Source organism: Lemur catta, chromosome 11, assembly GCF_020740605.2.
Source record: "Lemur catta isolate mLemCat1 chromosome 11, mLemCat1.pri, whole genome shotgun sequence".
NCBI classification, from domain to species: Eukaryota; Metazoa; Chordata; class Mammalia; order Primates; family Lemuridae; genus Lemur; species Lemur catta.
The window spans coordinates 88,395,632-88,410,987 of NC_059138.1; positions in this window are offsets into that span (position 1 = coordinate 88,395,632).

Below are 15,356 nucleotides of genomic sequence, written 5' to 3' on the forward strand. Positions count from 1 at the left end.
TTTAGAGACAGGGTCTCGCTCTGTCACCCAGGCTGGAGTGCAATGGCATGATCATAGCTCGCTGCAGCTTCAAACTCCTGGGCTCAAGTGATCCTCTTGCCTTGGCCTCCAAAAGTGCTGGGATTACAGGTGTGAGCCATCATGCCCAGCTGATGCCATTTTTATGAAACTTCAAATATATATTATATGGGATGCAGACGTGTGTGCTAACATTGAGGAAAGCAAGCATGGGAAGCCACGCAGCGCAGCGCTTACCTGGGGGCAGAGGACGGGTGTGCTCAGGGAAGGGCAAAGGTGGGGGTGAGGTGCTGGCCCTCAAGGTCAGCGGTGCTTCCTGTGTCACACGTGTTCTGTGTATGTGCCAAGTATTACGTAATTTAAGGAATTAAAAGCTGACTAAACCTTACCAAACACTCCACCCAACAGCCGTGGAGCACACGTGCTTTTTTCAAGTGCAAAGAGAACATTCTCAGGATGGACCACATGTTAGGCCACAAAGCAAGTCTCAGTAAGTCAGAGACTTAATGAGGAATGGAATAAAACTGGAAATCTAGCAGAAGCAAAACCAAAAAATCCACAAAAATGTGGAACTTAAACAACACATTTTACCAAAGAGTCAAAGAAGAAATCACAAGGGAAGTCAGAAAATACTTTGAGCTTAATGGAAACAACACAACATGCCAAAATTTATGAGATACGGTGAAAGCAGTGCGAAGAGAGAAATTCATAGATGTAAATATATTAAAAAACAAGAGGCTGGGTATGATGGCTCACACCTGCAAATCCCAGCATTTTGGGAGACCAAAGCAGGAGGATCACTTCAGTCCAGGAGTTCAAGACTGGTGTGGACAATGTAGTGAAATCCCATCTCTATGAAAAAATTAAAATAGCCAGGCATGGTGGTGTGCGCCTATAGTCCGAGCTCTCAGGTGGCTGAGACAGGAGGATCACTTGAGCCCAGGAGTTGCAGGCTGTAGTGAGCTATGATTGTGCCACTGTACTCCAGCCTGGGTGACGTAGTGAGACCCTGACTCTAAAAAAAGACTAATGAAATAAAAAGTAAAAAAGATCTCAAATCAATAACATAACTTTACACCTTTAGGGACTAGAAAAAGAACAAACTAAACCCAAAATTAGTGGAAGGAAGGAAATAGTGAGGATTAAGCCAGGGAAAAAGAAATCAAATACAGAATCAACATAAGAAAAGTTAGTTCAGTTGTCAACAAATTTTTTTTAGATAGAGGGGAAAAAAGACAAAACAACAAAAATCAAATGAAAGTGGAGATGTTAGTACCAATCTCACAGAAGTAAGGATAATAAAAGTACTATGAACAATTGTATGCCAACAAATCATTAATAGATAACCAGAATGAAATGGGTAAATTCCTAGAAAGACATATGACCAAAACTAACACAAGAAGAAATAGAAATTCTGAACAGACCTATAACAAATAAAGAGGCAGAATAATCATCAGAAGCTTCTCAACAAAGAAAAACCCAGAACCAGATGGTGAATTCTACCAAATGTTAAAGAAGAAAGGACATCAGTCCTTCTCCAATTCTTCCTAACACTGCAGAGGAGGAAATAACCACCCAACCCACATGGGAGGACAGCTCCCCTCCCCCACTGCCACAGCTCCCGAGTCCCTCCCCCACAGGGAGTGCTGCCACCTCAGCCCCCTTTAACTCCACCCACTGTAGGTCTTCTGGCCACCCTTTCAAGCTTGCAAGTTCGGGTGGCCATAAAGACAGCTCATCCTGCCCGCCCTGGGGACTGGTTCAGGATGGGCTGTGACTCAGGTTGGTTCAAAGAGAGAATCCAGGGACATCAGTGCGATCAGAGAAATCTCTAGGCATGATTGAGGAAGTGTTTAATCAGCCCAGGGACCACTGACACCTTTTTTCTTGTCTGTCTGCTTTTTTAAAATTTACTTTTTGTATTGGAGGTTATTTGCCACTTGTCTGGTTGATTTTTTAAAAATTCTCTTAGAGTGGAATGCACAGATGTGAAGAGGAGTGAGTTTTGGTTAGTGTGCACACCTGTGTACCTGCCCTCCCAAACCGACCCCCCAGCCCCGTGGCCATCACTGTGCTGGCCCTGTCACCAGAGATTAATTTCACCCTTTCTGAAACTAGTTAAGTCAATCTTAGGGTTTGCATCTTGTTGTTAACTGGCCCTCATTTAAAGCTTATATTTTTATTTTAATTTAACTGTAGGTTCTTCCTGTTTATTCTCTCAGTTATGATCTAGAAGGGAGGATTAACAGGCACCCCTCTCCACCCTCCAGCACCCCTGCTCTTCTCTGGCCAGGTCACTCCCCTGTGTGAACCTTTTCATGGTGCATTATCCAATACTCATTAGGCTGCAAGTGACAGTGACCAATTTGATCCAGCTTAGGAAGGAAGGGGCTCAAAATAGCCTTCCTGAAAGGGCCACTAAGGGCCCTACAGGCAGCTGGACATGGGCAGGCATCCCTCCAGGATGACTTTTCAGCCCCTCCGTGAGCTGCATTCTCACACCTACTGCTTCTGTGTAGTTGGGGCCTGGAGCTCCTAAGCTTCACTTCTCATTGATCCACCACAGAGAAGGTACTGACTGATCATTCTCTTTCTGGTTCCAAGTTTAAAATTCCAAGGATGGGCCCTGGTTGGCTCAGCGGGGTGACGCCACCTCCACACCTAGAGCAGGGCCAGGAACAGGGCCCAAGGGGGTGGGGGACAGTTATCAGAGGAGCGGGTACAGGTGGCTTCCCATTGCCCTTGGGCCAAAAGCCAAATTCTTGACCCTGCAGTTCCCAGCAACTTTCCCCTTGCCCTGTTCCTGCCCTTCTGCCTTCTGGTTCAGACTTCAGCTGACATGTCATTGCTGGTGAGCAGGGGACCCTCTGCTTCCAGAATAAGGTGGGGCCTCTTCCCACAGTTTCGATCTACTCTATGAACTGCCTTTCACATTCCCATCGTAACTGATCAATTAAATAGTGGCGTGATTATTTTTCTCAACTTTTTATCTATTTATTTTTTGAGACAGGTTTTCACTCTGTCTCCCAGGCTAGAGTGCAGTGGTGTCATCATAGCTCACTGCAGCCTCAAGCTCCTGGGCTCAAGTGATCCTCCTGCCTCAGCCTCCCAACTAGCTGGGACTACAGGCATACACCACCACACCCAGCTAGTTTTAAAAAAATTTTTTTTGTAGAGACAGGGTCTCGATATGTTGCTCTGGCTGGTCTCAAACTCCTGGCCTCAAGTGATCCTCTCATCTCAGCCTCCCAAAGTGCTGGGATTACAAGTGTGAGACACTGAGCCCAGCCCCAACTTTTTATTTAGTTGGGCACGGTGGCTCAAGTCTATAACCCCAGCACTCTAGGAAGCCGAGGGGAGAGGATTGCTTGAGGCCAGGAGTTCAAGGCTAGCCTGGGCAAAATAGCGAGACCTCGTCTCTAAAACAAACAAAAAATAGTGCGATGAGCACCCACATAGCCTTGAGATTCACCAATTGTTAACATTTTGCCACATTGCTTTATGGCACTCTCTCTCTCTCTTCCCATATATCTATATTTTGGAATATACACGCTCACTTTTTTTTGTTGCCAACCTTATAAAGTAAGTCTCAGACAAAATAAATACTTAATTTCTAAATACTTCAGCATGCATCTTGGAAAAATAAGAATATTCTCTTGTATAACAAATCACCATTATCACACCTAAGAAAATTAACAATATAGCCATCCCTCTGGGAATTGGTTCCAAGACACCCCGTGGATACCAAAATTTGCAGATGCTCAAGTCTTTTATATAAAATAGTATTATATTTGCATATAACCCATGCACATCTTTCTGAATACTTTATTTTTAAATTTTATTTCATTTTATCCTTTTAATTGACATATATAATAATTCCACATATAATGATGTACATAGTGGTGTTTTAATAGATATAATGTATGTTGATCAGATCATGGTAATTAGCATATCCATCATCTTGAACATTTATCATTTCTTTGTGTTGGAAACATTCACTATCCTCCTTCTAGCTATTTGATACTGTGTAATAGATTATTGTTAACTACACTCATCCTAGAGTGATATAGAACACTAGAACTCACTCCTGTCTAGCTGTGATTCTGTATCCTTTAACAAATCTCTCCCTGTCCCTCCTTCCCCCTACCCATCCCAGTCTTTCTGTGCACTTAAAATCATCTCTAGATTACTTATAATACCTAATACAATGTAAATAGTTGTTACATTGTATACTGTATTTTTTACTTGTATCTTTTTATTGTTGTACTACTACTTTTTTACTGTTGGGGTTTTTTCCCCCCAAGTAGTTTTGATCTGAGCTCGGTTGAATCTGTGGATGGGGAACCCGAGGACGTGAAGGGCTGACTGTAACTCCATCGTGTATTATGTTCCCATGTCCCAGTCATAACTTCTTTTTTCAGTCCAGAGTCCAATTGACATTCGCATTTTTCATCTGGTTGTTGTGTCTCTCTAGTTTCTTTTAATCTAAAACAGTCCTTTTTTCGTTGTTGTTACATTGATCTTTTCACACAGCTCAGGAGTTGACTTAAAGAATGTCCCCTGAGCGTCCCCTCCTGGTGTGATGTACTTTTTCCTTTATCACTTTATCTCCTGTCATTTGGACAGTAGGTCTAAAGCTTGATTAAATGTTTTTGGCCGGAGGAGACCCTTTGTTTTTCATGTCTTTGCCCAGCTAAACTGACATTCTCCATGGCTGACTGTATTTGTCAAAGAGATTAACCTTGGAATGAACGGCTCAAACACCTGGGAGCAGTGCCATTTTCCCTGAGTGCATCTGACGGTCCACCCAGAAGGCTCCCACCAGCCACACCTGGCATGGCCAGCGCTTCCCGTGCAGCTTGTCTGAGAGTTATTGTCTCCACTCAGCTGGGGAATGTCTTGGCATAGGAGGTGTGTCCAGCAGGGCTGGTATGGGACACTCATAGGTGTCCAGTGAATATTTGCTGGTTTGATTAAGGAAGTGTTCGCCAGTCTGCTGTGATAGGATTGGTAACTGAGTGAGACCCAGTCACAGCGTGGGGTCAGGGGGCCACTGTTGGAAGAACCTTCAAGTGCAGCATAGCAAGGACTGCCAGGCACCACCCAAATCCTGCCGGCTCCGTCTGCCTTGGTGGTGGTAACTCTGGTTTTCAGCTGGGCACTTGGCTGACCAGGAGAACTGGCTCCCTCCTCCCCAAATGCTTTATTTTTTGTCGTTGTTGTTTCGGGGATTTTCAAGAGACAGGGTCTCTCTCTGTTGCCCAGGCGGGAGTGCAGCGGCACAATCATAGCTCAGTGTAACCTCCTGGGCTCAAGCAATCCTCCTGCCTCAGCCTCCCAAGTAGCTGGCACTACAGTCATGCGCCACCACACCTGGCTAATTTTTTCTATTTTTAGTAGAGATGGGGTCTTGCTCTTGTTCAGGCTGGTCTCGAACTCCTGAGCTGAAGCAGTCCTCCCACCTCAGCCTCCCAGAGTGCTAGGATCACAGGCATGAGCCACTGCACCCAGCCCCCAAATGCTTTTGCAGCTCTGTGGCCACTCTGTGTGAGACATCAGTGGGGGTGTTGATGCCAAGGATGCCTCCTTCCAGGGAGGGACGTGCCCCCTCTCCTTCCTGCTGCTGGAATGTGAAGGTGACACAGTACTTGACCTCCAGGTGGATGCTGAATGTTGAGGGGCTGGAGAAAAAGATGACAAGGGCCTGGGTCTCCGGTGATTGTGTGGCCATAACCATGGCTTGGACTGTGCTACTATGAGAGAAGTAGATGTCCATGCTGTTGGAGCCAGTGTTGTCTGGTGTGTTCTGTCTTGAAGCCAAAGCTCTTCCTGCCTGGAGCCGCATAGGACCACAGAGATTGGAGGAGAAGCAGGAGGATCCTGAGCTCCTGGCTCCCAGCACCTGAGCCAACCTGCTCTTCCAGTTTCTCTTTGCAGGGAAAGCTGCTCTTTTGTGTTCTCCCTTTGCATTTTTCCCAACTCTGCCCACCGGAGCCCAAGGTAAGAAGAACAGCAAGACCATCCTCATTAGCAGTGGAGTTAACTGGGAGGCCCAGCTGTCACCTCAAGATGAAGTGTCACATTCAAACTTGAGCTGCTTGCAACCTGGGTGAAAATGCTGCTTATGTATAGTAAATACACACTCATGGTACAAAACAAATGAATAAAAAGTTAAAAAATAAAATAAAACAGCATAGCAACAGAAACTCTCGTTCATTCCTGGAGGGAATGCAAATGGTGCAGCCACTTTGGAAGACAGTGTGGTAGTTTCTTACAAAACTAAGCATACTCTTACCATACGCGACTCAGAAATCGACTCCTTGGTATTTACCCAAATGAGTTGAAAACAGGCTCACACAAAAACCTGCACATGATGTTTATGGCAACTTTATTCATAATTGCCAAAACCTGGAACAACCAAGATGTCCTTCTGCAGGTGAATGGAGAAATACACTGTGGTTCATCTGGGCAGTGCAATATTATTCAGCACTAAAAAGAAATGAGGAGCTGGGCATGGTGGTGCCTACCTGTAGTCCCAGCTACTCAGAAGGCTGAGGCTGGGGGGGGGAGGTCACTTGAGGCCAGGAGTTCAAGACCAGCCTGAGCAGGAGCAAGACCCCGTACCTACTGAAAACAGAAAAAATTAGCCAGGTGTGGTGGCACGAGCCTGTAGTCTCAGCTATTCAGGAGGCTGAGGCAGGAGGATCACTGGAGGCCAGGAGTTTGAGGCTGCAATGATATGATCATGTCCCTATACTCCAGCTTGGGTGACAGAGTGAGACCCCTTCTTTAAATTAAAAAACAAAGGCTGGCCGGGCGCGGTGGCTCACGGCACTCTGGGAGGCCGAGGTGGGTGGATCGTTTGAGCTCAGGAGTTCGAGACCAGCCTGAGCAAGAGCGAGACCCCATCTCTACTAAAAATAGAAAGAAATTATATGGACAACTAAAAATATATATAGAAAAAATTAGCCGGGCATAGTGGAGCATGCCTATAGACTCAGCTACTCGGGAGGCTGAGGCAGGAGGATTGCTTGAGCCCAGGAGTTTGAGGTTGCTGTAAGTTAGGCTGATGCCACGGCACTCACTCTAGCCCGGGCAACAGAGTAAGACTCTGTCTCAAAAAAAAAAAAAAAAAGAAAGAAAATACCAAGTGATATTCATAATTATTTTTATTGATTTAGAAAAATAAAACAAAGCATTGTAGCTGGGTGGAAAGCAGGAAGGATTCCTGTGTGGTCTTTCAGAAATGCTCTGTGCACAGGTAAGTCTAGAAAGACATTTGCCACTTGTGTGGCTCCTCATGCCGAGACCCCTGCCCACAAGGGGTCCCCCAGTGAGTGAAGATTGGGACTAGGCCTTCCCACGGTGGCAGCCACAGCAGGCACGCAGGCTGGGCTCCCGTGCTATGAGCGGGGTGCTGTAGGTACAGCCGATCAGGGGCTGAACGTGGCATAGGGTGGCCAGAGTCCAGGTCCTATCCCTCCTGGGCTGGTCTTCAGGGCAATGCCACCTATACCCAGTGCACAGGGGGTGCCCTGAGTTCCTGCCCATTTTCTGAGTCTGAGCTTCCTGACCTCCCACTGAATTTGTGAGTTACTAGAGAGCCTTCCAGGAAATTCCTTTTTGGCTTAAGTTAGCTAGAGTTGGTTTCTGTTGATTGTAACCAAGATTTTTGGCTGGTACAGAAACCTACATCTTTCAAACAGGACACTTGGATTCTACTTTTTTCTTTTTCTTTCTTTCTTTCTTTCCTTTTTTTTTTTTTTGTCTTAGCCCTTACAAAACTAAATGTGAGCAAAGACACTCGGATTCCAGTTCTGATCATGGCAGAGTAGGTGGTGTGAAACTTGCCCTCCTGTCAACACTGGACATAGGAAACAACAGCTTTTAGCCACTGGGCAGCTGGAACTGTGCTCTCTGGGAGAAGCGAGGGCTCTGGGGAGGCCTCATGTTCCCTCTGGCATCGACCAAGCACAGAGCTGGGAAACGGGGTCCCGAGGGTGGAGGCCTCACGGGGCGCAGGAGAGGCTGCATCTAGGGCTGCCCAGGCAGTTGGGACTTGGGGCACAGAGTCCCAGAGAAGAGAGGACCACAAAGAAGTGCCAGATCTGGGTGACGATTCCCCTGGGGTCCTCAGCTGCAGGTCAAGCTGCATGTGTGGCATGAGCAGGTCTGGCTTCGGGCAGGCAACCCGCACCGTCACATGGGACCCTTGCTGAGAAGGGCGGCGCCGGAGTTAATGCTCTACTGTTGCTGTCATGAAATTCTTCAGAACATTCAAACAAGGGGCCCACATTTTCATTTTGCGCTGGGCCTGGAATTTATGTAGCTGGTCCTGGCAGACTGAGACGAGAGGCCTAGGAGAGAACAGCTGCTGAGGACTGAGAGCACAGCCAAGGCACAGTGCTGGAGAGGCGTGGCACAGCCCTGGGAGAGGTGGCACAGCCCTGGAGAGGTTGGCACTCCAACCCAGCCAGGGAGGAGGCCTTGTGAACACCCTGGAGTGAGGACCATATCCAGTAATCCCAGGAGAAAGGGAGCCTCTTTCCCAATATTTTCAGCAAAATTCCTGGGGAAGGTTCATATTGGCCAGATAAGGGGTTTGTGCCCATCCTGAGCCAAACACCATCATTTTTACAGGCCAGAATCAAGCGACTGCCCCATCCTGGAGCTGAGAGTGAGGTCAGCTCCGCCCAGAACACGTGTGTTGGGCAAAGGGCTCCCCAAAGAGAATTCGGATGCTGTTAGCAGGGGAAAGGAACAAGGATGCTGACCTGGCGCACAGCACATGTCCCATCCACATGATCACGGACTCTGTTGTGATTTCACAGCTCTTAGATGCCCTGTGTTTCTTACACACCCCTGCCCCGAGTCTCAGCACAGGCTTGGCACTTGGGAGGGGTGTACCCCTCTAGCTCAGCCTGACAGCCTTGGGCTTGGGAGGAAGGAAAGTGTATATGGGCTCACAGATGTCTACTGAATGAGCAGAGGCTTGGAAATGTGGAGGCAAATGGAGCAACAGGATGCTCCTTCCCTCCCAGCCTGAGCAGGCCACCCACGCTGACAGTTTGAGAGGGATGCTGCACGGTTAATTGGTCAGGGCGGGGTTATTTTTCCTAACAACTATTTGCTGTGGGGTGGGGTTTCTGGAATTCATCTATGGCACCCCTGCTTCGGGTCCCCTTTGGAAGTCTATAGTCCTGAGGAGGGAGGGGACCCATGGAGATTCCTGCTGAAACCAGAAGAGAGACCCTCTGGGGATGAGGACCCAGGCTTTGCTCTGGCCCAAGACAGAGAAGAGTTACACTGGGCACCCGGGGAGAGGTGTGAGCTGTGGCCCAGTGTGTGCTCCCAGCCAAGAATCAGTGATGATTCAGATGAGGGCCTGACTAGACAGCGCTGGAAGTGGCTGGGAGGCCAAGGCCGTGGGCCCAGCCCAAGGTGAGGGAAGGACAGAAAGACTTTTGCTGAGTTTGTGTGTCTTGTCTCAGGATTTTGAGCTGCAGTGAAATGGAAGGTAAGACAGAACTCACAGCTCAAACACCAATGCCTGAATCAAATGAAGCAGTGGGGGAGGGTGGCAGAGGGCCCGGCAGGGACAGCAGCAAACAGCAGGCCAGGAGGCAGCTGCTCCCACACCCCGGGACTAGCTGTGCCTGAAGGATGCCCCTGAGGGCCAGGGTCTTTGGTGAAGATGTGCTCCTCTGGAATTCCAAGGAAGGCTCAGAGAGTCAGATTGCTCTTGGTTCTGAATCAGGTCTCATCAGACACCATCCTGGCCCAACATGTTCCCACCACCCAGACACACACTCCTCACACGGGGTGAACATTAGCAGCTCCAGGGGGATGTCAGCTGTGCTTTCCTAAGGCTCACCCCTGTTGTAGACCTGGGAGCGCTTGCGCAGATTTGGCAACTTCTCACTGAGTCCTCAGATGGTGTCAGGGCAAGCAGGCTCCCCACCTTCCCATGCGTATTCTCCCCGCTGTGCACTACATCCTGTTGGACATTTCTCGTGGTTACCGTCTCTGTCTGACAATGCAGGCCATCTGTGGATCTGCTTCTGTTGACTTTTGCTTCTCTGGATGAAGGATCACATTATCTTGGTTTTTCAGGTGTCTGTATTAGGGTTCTCTAATATATATATACCTTTTTATACACACACACATAAACAGAGATTTATTATAAGGAATTGGCTCACATGATTATGGAAGCTGATAAGTCCCAAGAGCTGTAGGGTGACTGGCAAGCTGGAGACCCAGGAGGGCCAGTGGTGTGAGTTCTAGTCCAAAGGCCAGCAAGCTTGAGACCTAGGAAAAGCTGATGTTTCAGTTTGAGTCTGAAGGCAGGAAAAAGTCAATGACCCAGTTTGAAGGCAGCCAGGCAGGAGGAATTAAATGCTAGGCATTTAATTTGTCACTAAATGCTAGGCATTGTGTGTAAAAGACTAGTGGAGACCAAAGTAAACAGCAATTCCACCTGGAGAGCTGTGTAATCCACGTCCCTGAAGGATGCTGGTGTTGGGGTCCAGTCATCTGGTCTGCAGGGGGCTGGGTCTGGACTTTGCTGTGACACTCAGCTCACCACAGGCATCACAGTATTGGAGAGTGGACAGCTTCCTTCAGCAGGGCTGGCATCTGAGAGTGTCGAGAGGGTTTGTCGCAACCAGCCCTGTGCACCTGCGCCTCGGCAGGGCAGCCTGTCTCTGCTCCCAGTGGTAGGTGGCTGCCTGCCTGGCAATCAGTGTAGCCTCTGGGAACACCTGTGGTGTTTCCGTCACTGCTCCTTGCTTTCAGAACGCAAAGGCCCCATGTGCCCACTCCTCCAGGCTGGTCTCACTCACGCCCCTCCCCTGGGGCACCCCTGGGCTCTCACTGCAAGGCCCCCCGAGTTAGGCGGCCTCTCAGTACTCCTTCTCCACCCTCAGACTCTGACAGGCCCCAAGCATCTGCCTTATGTGGGCTTCCTGGTTCTCTGGACTGGCCTCCAATCTTTCCCACGGACACTCGGTGATGGCTCTTAGACAAGAGTGGGTGGGTGCACACTCTCCTCTGTCTGGGGCTCCCAGGATCGACTGCCGTGGCATGGCTGGCACAGGCCCGATGCTCAGAAGGGCCCTGAGCTTGGTTTAACGCTTTGCTGTTGCTGTCTTGAAATTCTTGATAAGTTTTGAATGAGGGGGTCCCATTTTCACTACCCTGGTGGCGGAGGTAAAAACTCAAGTAACCCCCAAAATACAAAAATTAAAAGACCCCATATACAAACAAAAGTACTCATAAAAACAAAAAAAAGGGGGAAATAAAGGACAAAAGGGGAAACAGGAGTGACTCCATGACAGACTAAGTCTCCTGACACAGGCCTAAGTTTCAATTTCCCCAAGACGGGTGGGCCTAAGTCACGAATTCCCGGGAGGGGTCCTCCTCTTCCCGCCTAATGACTCTGCAAAACAACTAAAAAAGTACTGAGACATAAAACACCTTAGAGCCAACCAATCAAGAGACAACTCAATCAAGCCACCTTTAAAAAAACAAATAAACTAAGGGGGGAAGAGAAATGGTGTACACAACATATATAACCTACTAAAAGACATAAAAGCTGAGTTTTTACCCCAGGGCGGAGTCCTAGTTCGTAAAAAGACCACTACGTTAGTGCTCTGAGACTTGGACCCTGACTTGAGCCAGCCAATAAACTCCTTTGCCTTTTACAACCTTAGACTCTGCCATTCTGTTCCTGGGGCCGAACAGAAAACCGGTTCTAACACTTTCCCACGGACACTCGGTGATGGCTCTTAGACAAGAGTGGGTGGGTGCACACTCTCCTCTGTCTGGGGCTCCCAGGATCGACTGCCGTGGCATGGCTGGCACAGGCTCCATGCTCAGAAGGGCCCTGAGCTTGGTTTAACGCTTTGCTGTTGCTGTCTTGAAATTCTTGATAAGTTTTGAATGAGGGGGCCCCACATTTCATTTTGCTCTAGGCCTGGGCAGAGGATCGAATCTTCCCCTGCTTCTGTTTTCCCTCCTGCCTCACCCCCACCTGCTGCAGTTCTGCCTTCAGCATCAAAAGCCAAGGAGGTGAAAGAGCTCAGGAAATTTCACCTCAAAATATGACTCCTTGGTGTTTTGAATGAAGGCCCTTAGAGAGCAAAAAGCACAGGAGGGGCTTTCCCTCTATCTACATAACAAAGGGGCAAGTGACTTCCTCTCTCTCCCTGTTTTCTCAATATGTTGTAGGAAAGAAGATCAAGAATGCAGCCAGACCAGGCCCAAATCATTTTAAACACAATACCTGTCTCTCCGGTTAATTTACAAGTCAATCTGTCTCCCCCATCCATTTGTCCTCTCTAGCGCCATTTGTCAGCCCTAAACAGAATCACCTGTACTCCTCATTGTCCCCCCTCCCCTCTAAAAGGCAGGTGTAAAAATATGTGGATCCTACTGGGACACTGAGTAATCACTCTGTGACTCTCCCCATGCACCTGGTAAACAAACCTTCCTCTCATTAATCTGCCTTAATTGTGAGTTGATTTTTCAGTGAACTTTCAGGGGAAAGGGCAATTTTCCCATCACCCCTGCAGTGGTCACCATAGGGCCCACTTTGCCAAAATCATCCCAGGAGCCTGCAGAACTGCGGCCTGGGGGAAAATGTTGACCTTACATTTGGTGGCAGGACCCAAATGCACACCAGAGCTAAATGTGAGGTCCTATGCAGTCGAATATGAGATACGGACAAATGAATACAACCTGTGCACTCTTAAAAAACAATCAGGATACTATCAACAGAATGAAAAGGCAACACACAGAATAGGAGAATATATTTGCAAATCACATATCTGATAATGGATTAATATCCAAAATAGGTAAGGAATCTCTAAAACTCAACAACAAAAAACGGGCAAAGAACTTGAACAGACTTTTCTCCAAAGAAGATATACAAATGGCCAAAAGCACAAAAGATGCTCAACTTCACTAATCATTAGGGCAATGCAAAGCAAAGCCCCAAGGAGCTACCACTCCACACCTGTTTGGATGCTATGATATATATTCTTTTCTAAAAACAGAATAATGACTATTGGAGAGGAAGTGGAGAAATGGGAACTCCTGTGCCTTGTTGATGGGAATGTAAATGGTGTGGGCCCTGTGGTAAAAACAGTATGGTGGGTCCTCAAAAAACAAGGGTGATCCAGCAACTCCTATCCTGGGTATACCGCCAAAAGAATCGAAAGCAGGGATTTACCAATGTTTGTAGTGGCATTAATCTCAATAGCACAAAAGGTGGAAGCAACTCAGATGTCCATCGATGGATGAATGAATAAGCAAAACGTAGTTTGTACATACAATGGAATATTATCCAGCCTTAAAGAGGAAGGACATTCTGACACAGGCTACAACTTGGATAAACCTTGAAGACGTCATGCTACGTGAAATAAGCCAGTCACAAAAGGACAAATCTTGCATGATTCCACTTACATGAGGTCCCTAGAACAGTACAATTCATAGAGACAGAAAGTGGAATGGGGGTTGCCAAGTGCTGGGGGAAGGGAACGGGGAGTTAGTGTTTAATGGATGTGGAGTTTTAGTTTGGGAAGATGAAAAGAGTTCTGGATACGGATGGTGGTGATGGTTGCACAGCAATTTGAATGTGCTTAATGCCACTGAATGACACCGTACACTTAAAAATGGCCAAAATGGCTGGGTGAGGTGGTTCACGCCTGTAATCCCAGCACTTTGGGAGGCTGAGGAGGGATGATCTCTTGAGGCCAGGAGTTTGAGACCAGCCTGAGCAAGAGCAAGACCCCATCTCTACAAAAATGGAAAAATTAGCCAGGCGTGGTGGTGCACACCTGTAGTCCCAGCTACTCTGGAGGCTGAGGCCAGAGGATCGCTTGAGCCCAGGAGTTGGAGGTTGCAGTGAACTGTGATGACACCACTGCACTCTAGCATGGACAGATGATTGAGTGAGACCCTGTCTCAAAAAAAAAAAAAAAAAATCAAAATGGAAAATTTTATGTTGAGTCTACTTTACCATGATTTAAATAAAATTGAGGACGTGGCATGGTGGTGATGAGCACCGGGCCCAGAGTCAGGTGGAAATGTGCGTCAGCCCTGGCTCTTCTGCGTGGCTGCAGTGTGATCGTGCACAAGCTGCTTAACCTCGGTGAGCTTGTCTCCTCTTGCAGAAAACAGGGATAATAACAGTGTCTTCATTGTCCACTTGTCCTTTCAATACTTCAAAGGACTGCCATGAGAATTAAACACTGACCTTAATAATGGCAACTAACACTTTCTAGAATTCTGTGTTCACTAACCTAAGCTTCATTTCTGTTTTGGGGGCCTGTGGTGACCCTTTCTGTTAGCAAAATTCCCCACCTGAAGAGCTCAAGAGGGAGACAGTGTGAAAACCCCCAAGACGAAGGGCTGGTCTCAGCAGGTACTTCCGGCCCCCAGCCCCAACTCAGCACCACCGTGGGTGAGGGGGTGGTGCTTCAGAACTGGGGCCCACCAGGGCATTGGGGCATCGGTGGGGTCCTCCACAGGCCTGTGCTGGGCTCTGGTGGGCTGTGGTTGTGCCCAGGACTTCCAGTCTCTCCTTTTCTGCTGAGTCAGCTGTTGTAAGTGTACCAGACACCACCTGCTGTCTACCCCAGGGGCTTCCCTCTTGCCTTCCTCCTTACTAACAGGGCTCTGAGTGGAGTGAGTGGCCATATGACCAATCAAAACATCGTTGACTCTCAGCCAGGTGGGGTGATGCCTGCCTATAGTCCCAGCTACTCAGGAGGCTGAGGCAGGAGGGGTGATTGAGCCCAGGAGTTAGAGGAGGTACACTGCGCAATGACCTTAGCTGTGAATAGCAATTGCACTTTAGCCTGGGCATCACAGCAAGACCCATCTCTAAAAAAATAAAAAATAAAATACAGTTGACCCTCGAACAACGTAGGAGTTAGGAGTGCCAACCCTCTGTGTAGTTGAAAATCTATGTATAACTTTTGACTCCCCCAAAACATAACTACTAATAGCTTACTGTTGACTGGAAGCCTTACCAATAACATAAATGGTTGCTTAACACATACTTTGTGTTGTATGGGTTATATACTGTATTCTTACAATAAAGTAGTCTAGAGAAAAGAAAATGTTATTAAGAAAATCACAAGGAAGAGAAAATGTATTTACTATTCATTAAGTGGAAGCAGGTCATCATAAAGGCCTTCATCCTCATCATCCTCACATTGGGTCACTGAGGAGGACAGGAAGGGTTGGTCTTGCTGTCTCAGGGGTGGCAAAGGGGGAAGAAAATCTGCGTGTAAGTAGACCCAAGCAGTTCAAACCTGTGTTGTGGGGGGGTC